At 43.8% G+C, this 24,275-nt stretch overlaps 1 protein-coding gene and 1 long non-coding RNA gene across 2 annotated transcripts in view; one reads left to right on the top strand and one right to left on the bottom strand.

Annotated features, from left to right (window-relative positions):
• Positions 1 to 2,842, bottom strand: part of LOC140410475 (uncharacterized) — a 28,513-nt gene extending 25,671 nt beyond the window's left edge. Inside the window, exon 1 of the long non-coding RNA XR_011940660.1 lies at positions 2,738 to 2,842. This is a non-coding gene — a long non-coding RNA (uncharacterized lncRNA). The remainder of the gene's footprint in view (positions 1 to 2,737) is intronic.
• LOC140410474 (CUB and sushi domain-containing protein 1-like) overlaps positions 1 to 24,275 on the top strand; it is a 3,392,839-nt gene that overhangs the window by 272,160 nt on the left and 3,096,404 nt on the right. The window lies entirely within an intron of this gene.

Here is a 24,275-nt window from a genome sequence, read left to right as displayed (position 1 = left end):
CTATATTTTTGTGTTTAAGTCTCCGGAGTAGGTCTATGAACCCACAATCTTCTGCCTCAAAAGTATTGACAGTTAGAGAGATCTTGGTGTACAGGTCCACAGGTCACTGAAAGGGGCAACACAGGTGGAGAAGGTAGTCAAGAATGCATATGGCATGCTTGCCTTCATTGGCCGAGGCATTGAGTATAAAAATTGGCAAATCATGTTACAGCTGTATAGAACCTTAGTTAGACCACACTTGGAGTATTGTGTTCAATTCTGGTCGCCACACTGCCAGAAGGATGTGGAGGCTTTACAGAAGGTGCAGAAGCGATTTACCAGGATGTTGCCTGATATGGAGGGCATTAGCTATGAGGAGAGGTTGAATAAACTTGGTTTGTTCTCACTGGAACAAAGGAGGTTAAGGGGTGACCTGATAGAGGTCTACAAAATTATGAGGGGCATAGACAGAGTGGATAGTCAGAAATCTTTTCCCAGAGTAAAGGGGTCAATTACTAGGGGGCATAGGTTTAAGGTGCAAGGGGCAAGGTTTAGCGGAGATGTACGAGGTAAGTTTTTTCCACAGCGGGTAGTGGGTGCCTGGAACTCGCTGTCGGAGGAGGTGGTGGAAGCAGGGACGATAGTGACGTTTAAGGGGCATCTTGACAAATACATGAATAGGATGGGAATAGAGGGATACGGACCCCGGAAGTGTAGAAGATTTTAGTTTAGACGGGCAGCATGGTCGGCGCAGGCTTGGAGGGCCGAAGGGCCTGTTCCTGTGCTGTACTTTTCTTTGTTCTTTGTTCTTTGACACAGAGGTGAGAACACGCCCAACTGTGTCACAGCTGAGAACTATATGGAATTTTGCAATGTATGCAGTTGTGTATAAAATTGCTCCAACTTCTTCTTAGTAGTGGTGTTGTGGTCTTGGAATATTTTGTCTCCAGGGTTAGGAAGTGGCAGAGTGACAGTTTTAACCAAATAGTAATTACACAGAAACAAGGAGAGAGGTCCTCTATGGAGAGATAGACTGGTAGCATACAAATTTGTAATTGTTTGCAGCACAGTGGGACAATGGCAATTTGGCTGATTTACAGTTTGGTGGGGTGGAGTTGCTCGAGGCCAAAATGCAAACATGAAAGTAGCAGGATATGGAATGGCACAGAGTATGGTGCCCCAATTGCAACTCAATTAAGTGGTGAGAGAACGGGAGGAATTGTAATCGCTGGAGCTCCAAGTAATCCAGCCCTGAGCAGCATTGACCGAGGTTTGAGAGCAGTTTGCCCACGTGAGTTTGCCAATGTAGTGTCTTGGTTTATGTATTTGTTTACACATTGTCAGGGAAGGTGAATGAAAAGGAAAAGGGAAAATGATCATTCCAGAAGGGGAAATCGTGCTGTACCAAAAAAACTCCAGCAAATATGTTTTAAATATGGAAAATAATTGCAGGAAATAAAAAGAACTGGCAATTGGTCAAGATAAAAGAGAACAAAATAAATAAGTAGAAATAAAATAACTGGCTATTGACTGCAGTCTATTTTTCAATGAAATGACACATTCAAACATTAAAAAAACAAATTCTCCAGGTGAATTTCTGTCTGGAAAAACACACCTTATCTACTAAAGGTATCTGAACTTCAGTATAAACTTCAGAGAGTGCTGCTCGTGAAATAAATAGAACAAAATGGATAATGAGCTAATATATTCCCAGCTTCTTCGAGGGTAATATTTTGGATTGGTCTGACAAATTTTACCTGAATATTATGAGATATTCCTTTGTTCACCGGTTTTATTTATAAGCCCAAGTTGTGTGGGGTGCTGTCCAGCAGCACGGCAGTTTACAGAAGGCAAGCTATCGCCACTTGGTCCATGAAGGATTTCCAGCTGGGGCAGACTTTTGATGTTCCTCACAACACAACAGAGCATAATTTGGGGCAGGACTTCCCAACTTTTTCCAGCCATGGAACCCTTTTGATCTCCCAACAGTTCTGACGAAACCCCGAAGAAACATTTTTATTATGTTGAAGAGTTAAACTACAAAAATGTTGATGATTTCTGCGCAACAGATATAAACAAGAAGAACAAATTTATGAAAGCCTTTTCTATTTCTTACATGTATCCATTCATTATAATTTAAAGTTCTCTTGTTCAACAAATACTTACATCTTACCCTCCTTTTGTCATTTTTCAAGGGAAGAGTAACACTCACAAGTTTATTTAATATTAAGAATCCTGCTGGAGAGCTGGGTTCTGATATCAGACACACTAACACACATACACACACCTACACACATAAACAGGAAAGACCAGAAGCAGCTTTCTCTCTCTCTCTTTCACACACATGCTCCCCTCTCCCTCACACACAAATATGCACGCACACACTCACCTTTCACTCTCCCACATAGACACAAACCCACACTCTCAGCTCTCTCATACACACAAACACACATATTCACACCTCCCATTCTCTCGCCACACAAACATAAGCAATCACACCTCTCTCTCAATCCCTCTGAGTTAACCTCTGCTTCCAGCTGGCTTCCGCTCCCAGCCGGCTTCCACTCCTGTCCTGGCCTCCACTCCTGTTCTCTTCTCGGTCGCTGTTCCCTCCCGGCCTCTGTTCCGGTCCCAGTCTCTACTCCCACCCCAACCTCCGCTCCTGCCACTGCCTCCTAGTCACCTACCCCAGCCTCCTAGTCACCCGTGCCAGCCTCTAAGTCGACCTCTCCCCTCCCATCCCATCGTCGTGACCTACCTCATTCCGCCGTCTGGTCACCTTTACTTTCATCCTTGCCGATGACTTTCAATACTGACTTTGCTTATTTTTCAGCTCATCTAATCAGATGATGGCTTCTCAGTGTATTGGCTGTTGATTGGCTGACTAGTGTATCGATCAGTCGCAAATACAGTGCGAAAACTTGCTTTGATTGGACAAACTGGAAGAACAGCTTTTTCAAATTTAAAATGGCCAGATCTACCACAAAACCACTGGATGAGGCCTCCGGAATAGGGTTCCATAGAACCCATCTTGGGAAATGCTGATTTAGAGGATCTGCTTACCAGTTCTGAAGCACTTCGATCCCCTTTAAGTGCAACTTACATTCAATTATCAGTTTGTCTTTTCTGTCAAAATACCCTCCTTGACCTAATGAATGAAAGACTGGTACAAAGGCAGAATCTGCCATCTGTATTAGCTCAACCTCTTATTGTTTTTTTCACTTTTAAAAAACTTTTAAGGCACGTTTTATGGTTTGTGGATGAGTGGTAAGTAATTTTCCCCCAAAATGCCTAAAATTCATGAGAATTCCATTTGAACGAATGGTTATATTTTCATTGTTGATAGAACAGTATGGCCTGGATTTTGTTCCTTCATTTTTTGTGGGCGCAAATGGCGGTGCAGGTGCAAAATCCTAAGAGATTTTAGAAACGGGAATCCCGGCAGTGGGATCTCATGGCGCGATTGTTTGTTCCCCACGCCGCTGACATAATGAGGTCCCCCCTTGTACATGTGTGTGTGTGTGTGTGTGTGCGGGTGGGGGGGGGGGGGGTTTGCTGGCTACTGTTGATAAATACGGCTGTGCAGCCAGCAAGCTGTGTCATAATATACACCAGTATACCATGGTGCAGACACACACACTGATGGACACACAGTGGGACCAATCAACACACACAACACCACAGCCAATCACCAGTTAGAGCACACGCACTATAAAGACAAGGGGCATCAGAGTTCCCGCTCATTCGAGCTGCAGCTTCCGAGTAGAACAGAGCTCACAGCCTGCAGCACAGACATGCACCATGTGCTGAGTGCATCGGCTGGTGTTAACCCACAGTGAGAGTATGTTAAACAGTTTCTGACTTAATGAAATAGTGTTGCACTATTTCAAGTGTTGGTGACCTGCATGTGTTCCACGGATCCAGAGCGCCCAACACAACAAGCTGCGCACTAGTTTTCTTGCCTCAGCCAGCACTCTGCAAAAAGAGAAATTTCCACGCTATATCATTAATGCTATGATATAAAAGTATCAGGACAGTAATGTTTATCGCAGTGAAATTGGACATTTGAAGGCATCAAATGGAATATAATTTAGAATAAATTTGATGCTTTTTCCCATTTTTGTGAACCATGCATTGTTAGTTCTTAGTTTGGCACAGCTTATTGCGCTGTGTATTTTTCCAAATTTTCTTTCCTCTTCTTTTGACCTGGTGTTTGAAAATGCAGGCCTCCATTATGTCAGCTGAGTGCTCATCCTTCACTTTCTAACCTAAATATTAAGTAACGGCAGGGGCTGTTCAAGGATGGCTGACATCCTAAGCAATTCCAGCAATGCTAAATGTGTGCTTTGCAGCAAGGGTCACTGAATATGATCAGGCTTGTGAATCCTTGATGGATTTTTGTTTCTCCTTCTGAGCTGAGGGCAAAGGGAGCTGACTACAAATTTGGCTAATATCAAGTAACTCAATTAAATTGGAGATCGATCCAGCACTTCCACGTATCATTCACTTAGGTTTGTTGCTGATATAAATTCTAGGAAGGAGGCCCTTGTGTAAAGCCGCCATTTTGACAGAGGGAGATTTCTTCTGTGTACTGCTGGTAATACAAAATGGACAATGGTGAATTAGCAGCCGTCTGACGTGAATTGAGAGGAACTGGGCAGAGTGGAATGGCTCACTGATTTTCTATTAACCAGTTTACACGACTATGTAAAGAAAAATTCCAATCCCAATGACATTATGAACCTATTACTTTGCAAATGGGCTGATTTAATTAGACAGCATATAGAAGAAGCCCTCTACTAAAGGATTAGAAAATCTCACATTCCGTTCCTGACTGGTGCTGAGTGAGCCCAACTCAGCCTACGAAGCCTGCAGGGCTGCCACATTTGAGGAATCCATGGAACATTAGAACCAAGCTGGCCACAGTTACAATATTACACACAATATGCACAACAGTCCATGCACTACGGATAGAAAATGAATGCTCATTTTCAACTAAACCTGCACTTGGTGGCTTTCTCGTCATTTCTTTATCTGGTAGGAAGTGGCTTGTCAAATTTATTTATAGGATGAAATGCACTGATAATTCCTCTCATGTTCCTCGGAGATTCACTCAGTGACGTATTGGAAGCAGGAAGCCAGCAATATTTTGCTGAAGCACTCATGTAAAAAACCTGCCAACCAAGTCACACAGTGCGCCAAGAAGAAGCAAATGAGATATTGTAACTGCTCCTCATTTTTTCAGGTGCTGATGAAAATAAATGTGGCGCTGTAGCCAGGTCCGGGTTAAGAGGCTTGCCCTTTCCAACAACCAATTTAGCTATTCCTTGTCGCAAGTAGGAGATTCCAGCAAAGTGAGCATTCATTTGGTTGAGTGACTTTGCAAATCAGAATTAGAATTCCCGGGATGGATTTGATTTTTGGGGGATTGACAGGCAGAGTCTGTTGCCCGATTGTGCACTCACCCATCTGTCCATCTTGGTCACCGATCCACTTTGACGCCTTGGGGTCTCATTTAATAATAAGAATAATAATTGCTTATTGTCACAAGTAGGCTTCAATGAAGTTACTGTGAAAAGCCCCTAGTCGCCACATTCCGGTGCCTGTTCGGAGATGGAAAATAGAATCATGAAGCTGTGGGCCCCAACACGCACAGTGTTCCATGGTCCTATATGCAATTCGCATGTATAAAGGAGCCTGTTGTCTTTCGTTGGTGGATTCTTCGGTTCATGAAAAAAATGGCCGTGATTGTAGCATCAACGTCAAGTTTTGAGGTTGTCACTGCCCCGCCAATACCGATTTTGATGAGTGAAAGTTGCACCTCCTGGCCTCAGTTGCTATTCACACTTACCCATCCAAACTCAATATTTGGTTGTTAGTGGGGCCATGATCTGCAGCAGGATCCTTTCAGCCGATTGCTCATCAATCTCAGGGTTTTTCTTTCGATCCTCCCTGCTCTACGTTTGAACAGTAATCTTCATGCTGGATTCGCCCTCCCAACCCACACAATCACTCGGCTCAAGTTAGATGTGGTTTCACCACTGAAAAGCTTCACTTCAGTTCAAACAGTGACCTGCTGCAAATGGGCCAAGTGAGTGTTGGAGTTTGGTGCCGTGCCTCCTGATATGTTGCAGTTTTGCGGTGTCTTTTTCACACCGTTCATTCGACAGTAAATTTGGAAACAATTCATTGCGGCAGACTGATCCAGAAAGTTTCCAAATGACAATGTGTGGACTAGTTCTCAATCAGATAACGCTCCCGGGAACTTGCTGGTATTCTCCTTCAAAAAGAGAATCAGTGGGAAAAGCAGACCGCTTTCCCACTGTGACATGCAATGGAAATCTTTTAATTGCAAGTCCCAGGCAGTGCTTGCCGATGAGTTACCTCCTCAGTAGGTCTTTCATTTCTCTTTTAAATATTAGGGTATTTTTGTTTGTTTTAGGACATCCATCCATATGGAATATGATAGCCTGTATTGAAGATCAAAATTCTGCATCTGTCTAATCCACATCCTGATGCCCTTGCATGATTTTATCTCTTACTGGGATGTACTTCCCAGCTTTATTCTATCTGTCCTGTGTAATGTTGCATTACTTCCTGACATCACCTCGCAAGTGCACTGTTCTGGGATGCTTGCCAATTGTCAGGTTGAGTTTCTGATTGCTTTGTTAAAGCCATCAACCTGATTTGTGGGAGCATTTTTGCATTTGCATGCTAAGACCTTTAGCCCCTCCTCTATACAATGTGCTTTTTCTTCTCTTCAAGTTTTTTTCTTGGTTTAATTGCCTTGTTAATGTCCTTGCATTGCAGAGCCTCTACCTGTCATTCTAATTTCAGTCTTGTGCCATGGACCACTTCACAACCTCCTCACTCCTGCCTGTGCACAATTACTATTTGTTCACATTACCAAAAGCTGGCGTGAACTTGCCTTTTTCATACCATAACCTTTCTTTCGTTGATGAAATCTCCAAATGTTACAAACCAATTTGATAAGTCGCTGACCAAGTTACACTCTTAAATATGCCAAGGCATATTTTTAATGTAAAATATTTATTTTCTAAACTGACCTAAAGCCTAGTCCAGTTGCATTGGTTCATAATAGATATTGCATTTTGATGAGATGCAATTGAGTTTGAGTGGAAATGTGAAAAATATTTTATGAAAATTGTATACTTTTGAGTGCAGTTGATGCCCAAACTGCCAATTCTGTTCAAAGTGGAAAGTCCAGGCAATTATGTTGCATTACTTTGGTTCTTCCATAGTCATTTTGCTTTTTGACTGTTGCAGATCAGTCTTTTCCAATAAAGTATGTTATCATGTGCCTAAAAGCGAACTGAGGCCACAAACATGTGGCCAGTTTTTGAAGTATCCCGATGATATATAACCGATCCACTTTGACGCCTCGGGTTATTTAATAACAATAATAATCTCAATACCTTCAAGCTTGATTTCATGACCACTAATCAGCTGTCCCCTTGGCTTTGATCAGTCATGTAATTTTCCAGCTCAACTTTAGCAAGACCAAAGTCTATTGTGAGGGGGGGAAGTGGATGTGTTGGCCATCATTTCCTCCTCTGCTGTCAGCTCCCTAGCACAGCTCTGCCTGGTGATGGCAGGCTTACGAGGAGTCTAGATAATGGCCAGAATCTTACCAGAATTTGGCAGTGTCAGGCTCAGACTGAAAACTGGCTTGTAACACTCCACAGACCAGTTTCCTCTCCAGCTATTGAGCCTCAGAGAGAAAAGAATGAGTGGCTGTGATTTACGTCATCACTCTAGCAGGGTGGGGTCTCATAGGGCTAGCAAGCAGTTCCCCAGTGATCGGGGTGCCCTGATCAGCATTGCAGCCTACCTCAGAGACCTAACACACAGTTGCTGCTGTATTGAAATTTGCACTCATTGTCCAAGGGCAAAGCCCAGTCAGAAGTAGTCCACTAGTAAAGTATCTCTGGTGTGCCCACAGATGGAAGTAGAATTGCCCTTGCCAGCACTGGAATGAGACAAGATGGAAGCAGGAATCTTGGTCTTTACTGTGGCTTACGTGTTACCTGTATTTAATCGGAAGCATGTTGTCGGCATTAACCAGGCATTCACTTGAGATGATTTTAAATAGACAAATGACTATTAAAATGTCCAGGCGATGAGCAATCAAGGGAGTCATTCGGCCAGCAGACTGCTTGCCTCTCTTTCACGGCTGTGTCAGTGACCGGGTGACCAACTGTCCATTATTTTATGGGTACGTCCCATATTTGAGGCCATGGACCCATGTCCTGGGTCGAATGCTGCCGATATACTATTTTTCTGTAACCTGATCCTTTAAATTTTGTGCTTGCACAGTTACTGCCCGGGTTCTGTTTGCATGTTCTGATAACCCCAACAGCACCGACTTACTCCCCCCCCCCCCCCCCCCTTCCACAACTCCATTACCCCACACGTCTCTTAAACCCTGGCAGCACCTCACTCCCCTATCTAATGAACCCCTAGACCAGATTGTCCCTTAATTTTCTCCACGAGTGTTGGACGCACGTGGTCTGTGCCCTGGTGAGACATCATGTGGTGTACTCCAGTACTCTTCAGGCCTTCTAATGCTGATGGAAACCAGGGAGACTGGAGTGCACCATCACCCTTGGGAATGGTATTTCAATGTCATTGTATAATTTTCCCTTAAAGTTCTGAGGTTTTTGTTTTCTGTTACATTATATTAGTGAAATATTTGTTTATTTCAGAAGGGACACTTAGTTCCTATTCATTGACAACTTTTGGTTTGGACCAAAAGAGATAGAAATAGGAACAGACTAAGATTGTTGGGATTGGAGGTGTATACTTGGAATGTGTGACCCTGTAAATAAGCATACAAGTGTGAAAGATATTGGCTTCAGTTTTAACCTTCAACAAATGTCTTTCTGTATTAGAAGATTCACATCTTCATTTATTCACATGAGGAAATATTCACAATTTAAACAGGTTTACCCGGTAAATCAAATTGGCTTTGGCTTAAGTGATCCCAATTCAAAAGCCAAGACCTCTTTTCACAGTTGCATGCCTTTTCTAGATAAAAGCAAACCACCATTTTATCGTGCCTACTTAAACCAAATGAAAATAAAGACAGAAAAGGGTTTCCTCCAGGTGCCCCTGTTTCCTCCCACAGTCCAAAGTTGTGGAGATGCCGGCACTGGACTGGGGTGGGCACAGTAAAAAGTGTCTCTATACCAGGTTAAAGTCCAATAGGTTTATTTGAAATCACAAGTTTTTGGAGTGCTGCTCCTTCATGTTGTTATTGTGAACCTGCCTCCACTTCATCTGATGAATCAGCAGCGCTCTGAAAGTTTGTGATTTCAAATCAACCTGGTATTGTGGCGCTTCTTATTGAGTCCAAAGATGTGCAGGTTAGGTGGATTGGCCATGTTAAATTGCCCCTTGGTGTCCAGTGATGTGCAGATTAGGCTATGGGGTTGCGAGGATAGGGCGGGGTGGGTGGGAGAGTGGGCCTGGGTGGAGTGCTCTTTCAGAGAGTTGGTGCAGACTCAATGGACCAAATAGCCTCTTTCTGCACTGTAGGGATTCTATAGCTCTATGAAAATCCAACATCTGTCACAGAGCCTTTCTGGCTTTGTGTGACTCTGCATTTACCTATGAGACTACTAGAACACACACATTTTATACACTTGTGTGTGCATACACATGCTTTTCATTGAAGAAAACACTTTGCTAAAATGTTTTACTGAATCTGGTTAATAGTCTGCACATCAGATCCATGCATGCCTGTCAACTCTACTCCTAATATAGGAATGAAACTGCAATCGTCCTGACATATCGCGGCAATTCTGTCACCCACCATTCCTATAACAAGATGTCAGTGGGACAAGGAGTTCTGCCACTTTTCTGTAGAAGTTATGGAGCAATACACGAGATTTCAAGGCAATTTTAGTTTTGCAAATACATGTTTTGCTGACATGTTAGGGATTACTCTTATCAGGAACACATAAGGTAGAATATTCCAGGCTCCATGGTTTAATTTACGCCGGCGGGACAAGCATTTTAGCGGCGGGACTTCGGCCCATCCGGGCCGGAGAATCGAGCGGGGGGGCCCGCCAACCGGCGCGGCGCGATTCCCGCCCCCGCCGAATCTCTGGTGCCGGAGACTTCGGCAACCAGCAGGGACGGGATTCATGCCAGTCCCCGGTGATTCTCCGACCCGGCGGGGGGGGTCGGAGAATCTCGCCCCAGATCCTTGTTCCAAAACAGAGTCTGACTTGATTTTGCATCCAAACAGACCACATTAACTGTCTCCTGATCGCTCCTGCAACGCTGCTGTTTCCAGGATCCACTGATTGTGACATGCTCGTGACTTTGACCTCTCATCTCTATTGCCTGTTCTCCTGTGACCGATGTTCATCTGCATGATCCTCTGGGGCATCAGAAACCTTTCTCTACCATCATATGTTGCAGACCTGGGCCATGCTATACAGTTGTGCAATGCTCAACGTGAGCTGCACCATTGTAAAGTGACAGGTAGGTTTAATCCTTTCACTGACACTTGTTTGAGCTTCTGATTCTTCCAGAGACCCATTGGCTAACTCTGCCTGATGCTCCAGAACTTTGTCAGGTGTCTCACATTGACAACATCCTGCACAGTCCGGAGCCCATTTGCCACTTGCTTTAGCGATGCCAGGAAACTGTCCTGCTCTGGTTCATGCTGAACTGAGCCTCCATCACTACCGTCATCTTCTGAATTCAGCATGTGAAAAAATTAATGATGTTTAGCCAAGCTCGAGAGTGAATGTGATGCTTTTAATCGTACTTAGTTTCTGTGGAGCATTTGGGTGCCTCGGGTACATGATTTGGTGCTGAGGTTTTCACACTAGTGATTGTTCATTGTTGACAGCTCTGCAGTCTAGCTGGAACTGGAATGGGATTAGATGTCAAGGAATTGAAACAAGTGATGTATTTAGTCCTCCAGTGTAAACAGTAGAAGTTGTCACCTATGCGAGTGAAACATTGGCTCCTGACCAAGACAACTGACTGTTTTCTTCAAGAATTCACTCTGAGGATCTACGCCAGGAGAACGCACAAATATTAGAAACCAGACCGTTCAAAGTGGACTGCTCAAAATAAGACTAGCAGAATGAAGGGCTGTGCAGCAAGTGGGCTACAATAGATCGAAAGAATCAGATTAAAAACACAAACAATTCTGAAAACCTTTAGTTGTACTCATACTAAAAATTAATTGTCAAATATTTAAAACCGAGTAACGTTGCAAAATGTAAATATAATGTGAAAAGTGAAATTATCAAATAATTTGAATTAAGTGTTTTAAGAAAGGTTTTGTGCACTGCTCTGATGCATACAGTCTACTCAGCATTTGTTTATCATTAAAGTTCCAATACAGATAAAGAACCAAACTTCAATGATGTCAAATTTTAGCGGAGACCTACTCATTTTAAGAATAAGGTTTGGCTGTAGTTCAAATAGATATTGCTGTCCATTGTTGGTACGGATTGGTAGCTCGCAGCGCCTATCTCGTAGCGAGCGTCGAATTAAGACTTACTTCTGTCGGGGGTCACTGCACCGGTCAATGTCAATGTTGGTTCGTGTTGCTGGGTGATCCGGGCAGGACGCAGAGGTGAAGAGGGCTGAAGAGAGAGCGATTTGAACTTGGGGCTTAACTCTTATAATCCCCAGGGGCATCCCGCCTTTCAGGGCGGACCCTGTACCTGGTCCCAAGTGATTGAACTTTGTCCCAATTGCTTGGTTCGATTTTCTCCAATACTGGAGCGGTTCCCTGATCGATGGGCGGTCTTGAGGTGCTCGTTCACCTCCTTTGTGTTGGCTCCTGCTGGCGCCGAGGAGTCTGGCTTTGCTTTGTGTGTCCAAAATGTTACTTTTTGTTCCCGGGGATTGCTCATCGGTATGCAGATGGCTGCTACTTTGTTATGCTGATGGCCGCTGGTATCGATGTTGTCTGGCCTTTGCAGAGGTAAATACACAGCAAACCTGCAGCTGCTGGTTTCTGTCTATGTTGGCTGACTTTCCCATCAGCCTTTGCCGTTCGCCATTTTAAATTGGGAGTTGGCCAATTTAGGTGGCTACAATGCCAATTCAGAATGTGCTGTCAGGTACGGGCAATGTAGCGTTCTGAATGAGCTAAACTTAATAGAGGGTGGAAGATGGAAGACTGGTTAGAGAAGAATCAAAATAATTGAGTCAGGAGTTGACAAAGTGGATGTGGGCGATGTTAAAAAGTTGAAGTAGATGATCTTTGTGTTGGTGTAGAGTTACCGTGGTAGCTCGACCCTGGATCAAATGGTGTGCAGAGGTTGCGAACAACCAGGTCCAGTTTGGCCAGGTGGTGGGGGGGTGGGGGGGGGGAGAAGAGTGGCAGGGTCAGTGTGGGAGGATAGAGGAAGTTGATAGAAAGCTGTTTAGCCAGCATATCATCTGAAGGTGAGATACAGATCAGTTTGTAAGCATTGAATAGCTGAGGGTGTATTTTTTGACAGAGTATGATGACAGAAATTTTGAAAGAAAATGACACAGTACTTGAGGAGAAGGAACTGTATAAAATGTCACTTAGCTTAGACATAGCAATCTAAGTGGGTCGAGGAATCCATAGAATTCATAGAATCTCTACATTGCAGAAGGAGGCCATTCGGCCCATTGAGTCTGCATCGACCTTCCAAAAAAGAACTTTGCCAAGGCCCACTGCCTTGCCCTTTCCCGCAACCCCACGCATTGATCATGGACAATCCACCTAGGTGCACATCTTTGGTCTGTGGAAGAAAACCAAAACACCCGAAGGAAACTCACGCAGACACAGGGAGAACATACAAACACCACTCAGTCACTCAAGACCGGGATCAACCCCGGGCCCCTGGCACTGTGAGACAGCAGTACTCATCACTGTACCATCATGCTACCTTGTGTGATATCCTTCAGTGAGTAGAGAAACCTTGGGTTTTGGTAAAGTTGTGCAAGTGGCCATGTGTATGGGTGGAGAGTGTATTTGGATAGAGAGGTCTAGGAAGCATAGTTCATTTCAGGGAGAGACAGCAAGGGGAGCAGGATAGAAATTGAAGTCACTGAGGAGGAGTTGTTCTTTGTCGAAGCTGAGGGAGGAAAGTGGATAGAATATCTTGGGAGAGAAACTTGGGATGGAGCATAATTTGGGAAACATGCATTAAAATCGATGATGAATTAAAAACAAGCACTTCCTGTCCACAAAAACTTATCTCCTGCTGTCATGTTTTTTTGCCAACTTTCCCATTATCCACATATGTAATGAAAACAACTTGTGTAATTGTGTGCTATAATTACACCCTCTGCTGTGATACTCCCAATAGCCAATTGGTGAAGAAAGAATTTAAAGCAACACTTTGCTTGGAATAGATTGATTTGCAGAGTGAAACATTACAAGCATATATCTCCTGACTCCACTCCACCTTTTGTATCAGTAATCGTCTCTTTCTACCTGCTCAAGTAATCATCCACTCAATGCCCTCCATCTGCATGCACTTCACTTCAATTGATATAATTAACATAGACATGTGGTGCCCCTTGTAGATATTTTTCCAATGCAGTAGTGTCATGAACAATAAAGTGTGTTCCATTGCCATGCTGCACATTGCAATTTGTTCTTTGTGAAATCAGTTTGTCTTCTCCAATTTTTAGCCAGGGATTCCAGTGCCACATATGACAAACATATGAACAATGGCATAAACAAGCCTTTGGTCCATCCAGCCTGTCCTATATACAGTTCTGAAACCTTGTGCAGACTAATAGTGTACACATGCCCCATACCGCCCAAAGTGTTCTCCTGGGGGAGGTGAGAAACAGGTAAAAATCATAGGCAACTCGGGAAAAGAACATATGGGAAATTCATCTCTGAACCCCCTTAGGTGATCACAAATAATCCAGGAGATTACTCTAACTTTAATGATTCATATCAGTTTGCTTGATTGAAAATGAAAAATGAAATGAAAATCGCTTATTGTCACAAGTAGGCTTTATATGAAGTTACTGTGAAAAGCCCCTAGTCGCCACATTCCGGCGCCTGTTCGGGGAGGCTGGTACGGGAATTGGGATTGACACCCCTTCCACAAACATTCACTCCCTCCACCACCAATTCACATTGGTAGCAGTGTGTACCATCTACAAGATGCACTGCAGGAACTGACTAAGGCTCCTGAGGCAGCATCTTCCAGACCCACGACCAGTGCCATCTAGAAGGACCAGGGCACAAGGTACATGGGGACTCCACCACCTGGAAGCTCCCCAGCAAGTCACTCACCATCCTGATTTGGAAATGTATTGCTGTTCCTTCACTGTTGCTGGGTAAAAGTCCTGAACTCCCTAACTAATAGAACAGTGGGTGTGCCTACACCACATGTACTGCAGTGGTTCTAGAAGACAGCTTACCAACATCATCTCAAGGACAATTAAGGATGGGCAATTGCTGACCTAGCCAGCGAAGCCCACATCCTGTAAAAATGAATGTTTAAATAGTCAGAAACAGATTCAGCTTTGAGAGCATAGTACTTCAGATTTTTGGCAAAACCCTGATATCTTCCCCGAAGAGTATTTTTAGTCAGCTAAGTAATGTAGGTATACGAACCGACACCTCCCCTCTTATGCTCCTAACTCTATGATTCAGCGTGAACCCATCTGGTTGGATAAAATGGTCAAGGCTCACAACTATTCTGACCTATCCAGAAGACAGCAAGAAAAATATGTATGGATGCAACCTGGCGACTGTATAAATTATTTTATTTTTAAAATGGATAAAGGTTTATCCTAGCACGTCTGACTGCCATGACACATGTCAGAGGAATTTCTAACCTTCAGAAAACCAGCAGGGACATCATTATCTTTAAAAATATGTTATTGTGCCCTGTAACTGCAGAAAATCAAATTCCAAAGAAGTGCCCATATATCCTTTACATTTCTAAGGCAGAGCTCTGGGTAATGAAAACAGTCAGCTGGATTCTCCGTTGGCGGGATCCTCCGTTTCGCCGGCAACGCACTCACGGCCGCGGATTTCCTGATGGTGTGGGAAACCCCATTGGCCGGTTGCAGGGACTGAGGATTCCACTGCTGGCGCAGGGGGGGGTGGGGGGACTGCTGCACCAGAAAATGGGTGCAGCGGGACGGAGAATCCCACCCGGTATGTTTGTAAAGGGCAAAAGGAACCCTGACTCCTCTATTAAACCTCTCAAGATTCCAGACCTGGGAAAATACATCCTTTGTCCAAAAACCCAGGAGAAGATGTCGGGGTTATGTTACATAGCCTCCCCCAAGCTCTTAGAACCTGTAATATTGCCATGTTGAACTGAACCCAGGCGATTGACCATTTTATTACCCAACAGGGAACAGCAGAAAGAGCTCTGTCCAGATAAATTGCCTGGCCCCCATCTATATTGTGTACTATTGGATACTTAAAACTCCTTTGTCGATGCCTAGAAGACTAATTATTTTCTGCGGACCTTCTTCTACTGTGGAAGCCCTTACTTCTGGGAAGACGGATCACTCTACAACAGTTCCAGCCTGCTAACCTCTGAAGGAATGTACCATTGGACTTTTGATTCTGGATTCTAGACTCAGCGGAACCACGGGCCCGATTGAACGGCCTCATCATGCCTGACTCAGGATGCGACAAAGCCATTAAATCTCGTGATAAACGTACAAACATCAGTACCCTGCTCCTTTCTTTAATGTTAAATCACAAAAACTGTCCCCATAAACTATGAGCTGCCACCAAACTGTTAAGACTTGCATTGCTGCCTCTGAAATGTTGCCGCTTTGGTTCCTGCTGTGCCTTCATCTCAGTTGGCCTGTTTTTGTTCCATTCACTTCCCTTATTAAACTTTCTTTATGAGAACTCTATGCTGTGCTGTGCTGCCACTCCTGTCAGCTGCTGTCATTCCCCTTGACTGCTGTCTGCTACTTCCTACTGAAAAAAAACAAATCTCTCAAAACGACAGAAATTCACATCCGTGACAAAGATTGCTGCAATGTCCCTTCTCCAAATCTGTCTCATCCTAAATATTGTAATTATTTCATGCATATTCCATGAACATGTGAAGGTGATTTTGATGTGCAAGATCCTGACAGTGTCGCTCTATCAAAAAGTATCCTGGGATTAATATTTGCATGAATGTGGGGGCACAGATGCAGTGCCTCCAGGTCTGTCGATATTATTTCGAATTCTACAGTTTGCGTCGTCTAATTGTGTGGTCTGATGGCTTTTCTTGCTGTTTTCTTAACTCCTATATTGAAAAAGCCACTTGGTGTGTGCATGTTAGGTATTCAGGGTCCTGTGGATTTGTTGCAGGGAAAAAATCAGCCTGAGTCAGAAGTTTGTATCGTAAGACGGGGTTTATTGTCTGAAGCTCCAGGGAGAACAGCGGGCCGGCGTTAAAAGACAGCACGGTCCACACTGAACTCAAAATACATACAGAAAGGCTTTATCTTATATAGTACAGATTTCTTACACGTTTTGGCGGGCTTTTGGGTTCATGGATATTTACAGCTTTACCCTGCAGACATGATTCTTGGTGGGCTTATTCATGAAGGTTTTATCGTAGGTTAGTTTCAGTGGGTCATTACCGGTTCCCACTTCACAGCCCATTCATTCATGATTTCATTCATTCATAGTTTTTCGCGGGCTTCCTGGTTCTGACGTCAATACCATGCATTTTAATAGGATTTATTTAGGTTCACAATAGAGCTCCCTTTAACTAGATTAAATGGTGATGGCTTTTGGGTGGCCGTTGAGATATGTTCCGGGTTTCATAACGAGGTGTTAAATGCAGGCTTTGTATTGATTGGGAATACTTTATTGTCCTGATAGGATCTGTGTCTGTGCTTTTTAAGTGTGGTCTTTCTTTGCTACCCATCTGATTTAACCCTTTGCCTGCCTGTTTCTGGTACAGTGTTAGCCATGATTTATGGTCTTGATCCGTTGTCCCGAACTTTCCCCTCATAAATGCCAAGAGGCAGAGTTTGGCCAACTTCAAGTTTAGCTTCTTATAAGTTGAATGCATACTTCCTGAAGAACCAGCTACAATAATTTCTTGTTTCAAGTAATTATTTGCTCACTTATTTTGGCACCAAACATCTACCTTCACATCAGGGTTTTCTTCCTTTCTGCAACTGAGTTCTTCAGTATCAAAATGCATCTGTCATCATCTCGCTTTGTAGATGAAACAGCACTCCAAAGGAACTGCAGGTGTATTCCACCGGGTGAATGTAATCCTTGACATACATTCATAGAAGGTGGCATGCCACAATCAGGGAAGGTGGAGATGTACCACCAAATATGAGAAGGGAGAAAGGAGACCTTTGAAGTTGAGCAGTGATCTTCACTACTTTCCAGGCAAAGGGAAATTCCTTCATGGTGTAACGCAACAGAACGATGCTTGCTCACAAGTTTAAGAACCTGATTGAGAAGAAGCTGGGACTAAAAGTGGATGAGGAAGATGTAATGACTTTCTCAATCAAAGTTGCAACTTTGTGCTGCAAAACTTCCCGCATGAGGCCTTTGGGTACATGAAACATGCAGACCCTGAATTCCGCTTTCATAGCATCATAGAATTTACAGTGCAGAAGAAGGCCATTCAGCCCTTCAAGTCTGCACCGGCCCTTGGAAAGAGCACCCTACCCAAGCCCACACCTCCACCCTATCCCCGTAACCCAGTAACCCCACCTCACCTTTTTGAACACTAAGAGCAATTTATCATGGCCAATCCACCTAACCTGCACATCTTTGGACTGTGGGAGGAAACCGGAGCACCCGGAGGAAACCCACGCACACATGGGGAGAACATGCAGGCTCCGCATAGACAGTGACCCAAGCCGGGAATCGAACCTGGGACCCTGGAGCTGTGAAGCACCTGTGCTAACCACTGTGCTACGGTGCTGCCCACACGGTTTAAGACGACGCACCCAGATCTCTATCCCTAACTGCTGGTGAAAACCAATTCATACATTATGCTTAAAAAGAAATAAAAATGTACAATTTAAAACATACAGCAACAACATAAAACACGACAAAAGGAATTAAAAATACACATCGGCAAGCAAACATTTCAAAAGCTGAATGATGCAAAACTTACTTTAACAACTGGATGAACGTTGCCTGTTGCCCTTTCACTTTCTTCTTGCAGTATTTCTAGTCTGCCATTGCAATCCCAGTGAGGCAGTTCAAAAGTTCATTGTCCTTCATTGTCCAATTAGTTTCTCTGTCTCCTTTCACAATATTCATTATTCAAAAGGTAGAGTTGCATGTTTTGCGACGGCAGCAGTGGCCCAACTTGGCTGGTGGCAGGATCTTTTCGTCCCGCCCCTATCAAATGGTTTTCCCTTTGTTTGTGCCCTTCGCCTTTGAGGAATCTGCAATAGGGTCACCGTCAGCGAGACTGTAACATTTCACCAGCAGGAGTGCCTGAAAACATCTGCCAATGTTTCAGAGATGGATATTGTGAATTGGGGATCATGTTCCAGAAATGATAAATACATGTCTGACCAAAAGTCTGTGATGACAAAGATGACACTGGTCTGTGAAAGGGGCTCTCTATAAAATTTAAAAACTCCTTGTATTCCATTACGTCTTTAAATTGAGACACAAATTCGACCCTCAACTCTTCCAAAATGTGTACAAATAAATTGGGCTATATTCTCCGATTCAGGGGCTATGCCCCCACGCCGGCATGGGAACGGTGGCCTTTTTTTGGCCAGGAAGAGTGGTGTAAAACGGCTACCGATTCCCCATTTTGCTGGGGGTTAGCATGCCGGCAGCGTAGAGCACCTGGCTCTAGCTGTTGACACGGCTCAGAGAATTGCCGAGGTCTGTGGCCGGGCATGCGCACGGCGGCAGCATGCAGTGGCTATGCCGTGTTCCAAGGCAGAGCCGCTCGTGGACCCGGCCCACGAAATAGTGCCACCCGTTTGGCGGGCTCGCGCGCCCCGGACCACCCCCCCCCCAACAGTGCCCCCAGCCCCGAATAAAGTTGCCCCATGCCCACCGACCGGCCCTCCCCCGACTGCGATCGCAGCTGCCATGCCGAATTCCTGACAGATGAGATCGCACGCGACCGACGCCGTTGGGAACTCGGCCAGTCGGGGTCGGAACATTGGGAGGGGGGCTCAGGCTTTGGAGGGGACGGAGCATCGTGAAAGCGGCGCCGCCCCGATTTGGCCGTGAACTGTGATTCTCCAGCCGATCGCCGAATGCGATTTCGGCATCGCAACCGGAGAACCCAGCCCATTGTATTTGAGCTCTGGATTTTCTGAGGCGACAGTCCTTCCTGAGTCTTGGAAAGTGAAGAAAGTGAAGAAATGAATGATGTTGTAGCCTTGTTTTGAAAAGCAACCCGAACCCTAACACTCAACATGTCACTGGGATGATTCTGATTCCCTTGCAACTGGAGTTTTAGCACATTCAAGTGGCATGTGATGTCAGTAAAAAATGCCAGTTTTATTATCCACCCTGGATTTTCCAATTCTTTCTCCTCCTTTCCCTTGCTTTCAAGAAATTGACAAATCTGAGGGAGAGCCAAACAATCTTTCAAGGGCCCCGCCATGAGATAAGCTTCTCAGTACATTGTGCATTACTCAGTTGGCATACTCTGTCTCGTACTCTTCCAGTAATGCTCGAAATTGCCTGAGATTCAGTGCTCTTGAAGCAGTAATATTGACCGGTCTCCGGTCTGCCAGACACTTGTTTCTTGGCGGTGCCATTCGCTGGTGGCTGGATTCCATCATCCTGCCGTTTGTGTATGGGATTTCTCACTGAAACCACCCCATTCCCGTGTGAAACCCGTTGGTGGGGCTGCGCTGCCAGTGGGAAAAATGAATCCTGATGACCGGAGAATTCCAACTCGTTGCTTTTTAATGTGAAGCTTCTGGTAAATGTTGCAGAGTGATGGTCACTTTGCCAATCTCCAAAGTGAGGCATGAGTTAAATCTCAGGTTTGCAGGGCTAGGTTTGTTTTACACACTACTTTGTTACATCATTTGTTTAATGTAGGTAAGTGGGAAATACTTAACATGACAGCAATGGACCAGAAGAGTCATCTCTGTGGAGTAATGGCCCAATGCACTGATCAGGAAAGATTTAGAGAGGTTATAAATGGGTAAATCTAGAAAACAGTCAGTTCAACACTTCGCTGCTGTAAAAGAAAACAAAGAAACTCCATTAACAGAGAAAACACAAATCAAAAGAGCTGTTCTGTTGCTGAATGCAGACTTTATTTGAAGTTTCAGCTGAAGGATATTGGCCCAGATTGTGGGACATCTTCAGCTAACCTGCCACATTAGATAGATTTTCTTTCTTTAAATAGTTAGTTTATCAAAATCTTTGCAATCCTAGTAAATCCTTGGGAATTGCCGGAAGTACAATCCGATAACAGTATCGTGTAGAAACGGGCACCTGGTACCTCGCTGCATGATAAGACCAGCAATCATGAAACACATTATCCAATAAAGCATAAGGAAAGGGACAGGAATGACTGAGAGAAAAACAACTTGAATTATTGTCAAATTGGGTACAGGAAAAAAAATATAGGGCAGAATAGAAAACAATCGAGGGCCTGGACCATTTATGGACGTTGACCTCTCCAGTGTCTGCCATCAACATATTGTTGTGATCTTATGGGAGACAGTCGATTAACCACCTGCCTCCATGCTCACTGTCTGCTTAAGGATGGTGGCTGCAACCAAGGCGGGAGGCCTATTGAGAAGATCCACAGCACTGTCCAGCTGGCAGCCCCAACAGTAAAAGTGGGCATTGCTGAGGAAGGTAGGTAAACTCGAGTCCACCTCACAATGGACGTGTTCTCAGATGGTGGTTGAAGATGTTTGAAAAAAGAAGGCCTAGCGGTGTTGGTGCCATTAATATGAAGAGAGAACCTCTCCACAGGAATGATTGTGGCTGTGGACTTTTCAGCTTTGTAGCCCTGTCATTGGCTGATAGAGAGGAGGCTTCAATGGGTCTTCCTTCTGGTGCTTTGAGGCCACAACCATGTAGTTGCCAGGCACTGGACTAAGTAGGGAGTCCACCGATGCTGGGAAAGTATTATTAGCCTTAAAAATAGCTCTTTATTGGGGCCTAAAAATTTTTTAAAATTGTAGAGTACCCAATTCATTTATAAGGGGCAATTTAGTGTGGCCAATCCACCTACCCTACACATCTTTTGGGTTGTGTGGGCGAAACCCCGCAAACTCGGGGAGAACGTGCAAACTCCACACGGACAGTGACCTAGAGCCGGGATCGAACCTGGGACCTCGACGCCGTGAGGCAGCAGGGCTAACCACTGCATCACCGTGCTGCAATTGGGGCCTAAATTTGATTGATTCGGTGCCTGTCTCCGTGGAATGGGCTGCCGTTTCCCAGCACATTCCCTGGGAAACTTATCCAGAGGTGGAATAGTACCGACAAACCATACTGAAGGGGCCTCTGCAATACTTTACTCACAACCCTGTCTCCAATGTAACCTGCAAAGGGTAAGATTCTGCCCAAAGAGAGAGAAAGAAAGGTTGGTTCAAGAGTGAGCAAAAACAGAGTCGGGAAGAGCAGTATGGATTTTAAGAAAAAGGTGGAACAGTTTCCTACTTGCAAAAAATGAGACTCCGTAGTTTCAATTGTTCCCTTTCTGAGCTAACCGGGTATTGCAACAACATAAATTGAGCCATTAAAAGGGTTTTGATGATATTAAATTCCTGCCCGTTGTGGCAATTTTAAATTCTCTTCACTGTACAATTGCAGCAATTTCTGAAAACATAGGCTGAGATCGATGGCATGCTGTGTTTCTCTGGGGCTCATAGCGGAATGATGCAAATCACTTGGCAGTTTGGAGAGATTTGCATCTCGCGCTGCATCCTCTTCACCAAAGATTGCTGGGTTACTTACACATCAATAGCATCACGTGTTATACATTTGCCATGACTTTTCTGGAGAATGCAGGACCTTAAATTTTTAATAGACCTAAATTTAATTGGAAGCAAACTATTTTTTTCCTCCAGTCCGAAAGAAATCCTGTGCGGAGGTTGAAAAATCAAGAAAATAGTATTGCGACAACACCAACACCAGACCCATTCGAGTATTGCCCTCTGTAATTGTTTCTCTGGTGCCCAAATGTATATCTACCTCCCCAATCTTCCCCCCCCCCCCCCCCCCCCCACACAAACAGATGCCTACTTATGTGTTGTAAATAATATTGCCAATTGTACAGAGTTGCTGCTGTTAAGCTGGCGCATAATACCTTACCAGTTACTTTATTTTATTTTTTATTTCTTTTTCATTATTACTTTTTTTTTGGTATGGTTGTGTGTGCCCTTCTCTTCTATATTTATATATATATCTTATTCTGTGTACATAACGGTAAATATACTTTGCTCAAAAACCCAATAAAAAACATTTATTAAAAAAAGAAAATCGTATTGATATGAAACATGATCTTGCTGATATTGTACATTTTCATCGGACACTTGAGTTCTTTTGTACTTTGGCTGTGGGCTTGGAATGGCTGAAAGTGGAGACATTTCTCACTCCCATTGCTCACCTATTAGATTAATTCCATTACTCTTCAGGTTATTGATATTTATTAAATTCATGTTTTAAAATAACACTTTGGGAGATCAAGCTAAAGTGCGATCGTGTGGCTTGTCAACAACTACTTTGCGAAAGAAAACTTAACGATAGACTATGGTTTTCTTTGGTGCCAACTTCTGATAGATTTATTACAATAGATTTATTGTAAGAAATGGACTTGATGATTGCTTTCTAAATCTTAAATCCTCGGTTAAATGGTTCATAACAATGTGTTACTGTCTACAAGGTTGGTGCTGAAAATATTGGCAATTACTTGTTCTTCCTTTGCAGCAGTCTGATACCTTTAGGCTAATACAGGCCATTTAAAGAACACAGTTTCTTATTTGAACCAGATACATTTCAACAGGAGCAGGCTATTTATACCATTTTCTGCGTATTGCCATAGCTCGATGTGTCTGTAGTTCAAAGGTTGAAATCACAATTTGTTATAAACTGCCACAATTTTAATTTTTGTTCAGAAAACACATTCATTCTTGTAGATTTTTCATGATACTTTAAAAATATTTTTACTTGTTTGCTTTTAGTGTAATATTTCAAAATTACTGTGGCCTGGATTGGGAGTGCATTACATGTATATTAGAAATGAGGACATATATTAATTTGTGAAATCATACTCATTAACTACTGGCTCAAGACAAGTGATCACAATCCTCCATTTATGTTTATTCAGTTTTAACTTGGTTTAACTTCTTACTGAGTATTTATATGTCATTACTTAGCCTTCCAAAGCTGACATGTTTTGGTTTGGCTTGTTCTTAGTTTTATATATTGCTTGAGCAAAATGAAGAGTAAATCGAACAAAAACAGTCATCGATATTCCTTCCATTATTTTTTAGTACTTCCAACAGAGACCCCCATCAGAGAGCCTCCCATCAGAGACCCGCCCATCAGAGAGTGCAGCCCCCATCAGTCACCCCTGCCTGAATACTGAAGAGCAGTCCAGGAAACACAGTGAAAGATCACTGCATGTTCACATATCCTTCCCTAACATCTGCTGCCTCAGACAAAAGTATTTAATAACGCAGCTGTTACACGTGTCAGAGACTTCCTCAAAAGCTCCTCACCAGATCAAAAGGTGCTAAATGCTTTCACTTCCTCTTCTTCTCAGCAGAAAGCACTTAGCTCCTTTTCATGTGGTGAGAAGCTGTTAATCATAGCAAGAGTGTTTATAAACATTGGGGTTAGCAGTGAAGTAGGATACTTGAGATGCATTCAAGAATGAAGGGAAAGACAGATATCCAAACCACCAAGCGCCTGTCTCTGGATTAATAAAACTGTCAATCACTGGCTAGTGAAATGTATTGCTTTGTGAAACTGAATGGGCGTTTTACATTCCAAAGTCTGTCAAGGGATTTGAAGCTCTTTCAAGTGTACTTAGCTTTTGATGAAACATCTAACAATTTTAATAGCTGCTGCTTTAAGCACCTTTGTCTGAGGCAGCAAATATTAGGAAAAGGTAAGTCAAAATGTGGTGATTTTTTACGAATGCCTGGACTGCACTTCAGACTTCAGGCAGGGGTGACTGATGGGGAGGGGGGGTGTATCTGCTGGGGTGTCTGATGGGGAGAGCTGGGGGGGGTCGGTGGGGAGGGGTGGTAGGGTAGGGGGTCGGGTCACCCTCATGCTTGCGTGCTGTGGGGGTGGGGGGTGGGAGTGACCATTTGTTGCTGTGGTGGGGGTCCCTAATTGT

Source organism: Scyliorhinus torazame, chromosome 4 (genome assembly GCF_047496885.1).
Source record: "Scyliorhinus torazame isolate Kashiwa2021f chromosome 4, sScyTor2.1, whole genome shotgun sequence".
NCBI classification, from domain to species: domain Eukaryota; kingdom Metazoa; phylum Chordata; class Chondrichthyes; order Carcharhiniformes; family Scyliorhinidae; genus Scyliorhinus; species Scyliorhinus torazame.
Note: the sequence above shows the minus strand (reverse complement) of the source record. Positions and strands in the feature narration are given on the sequence as shown.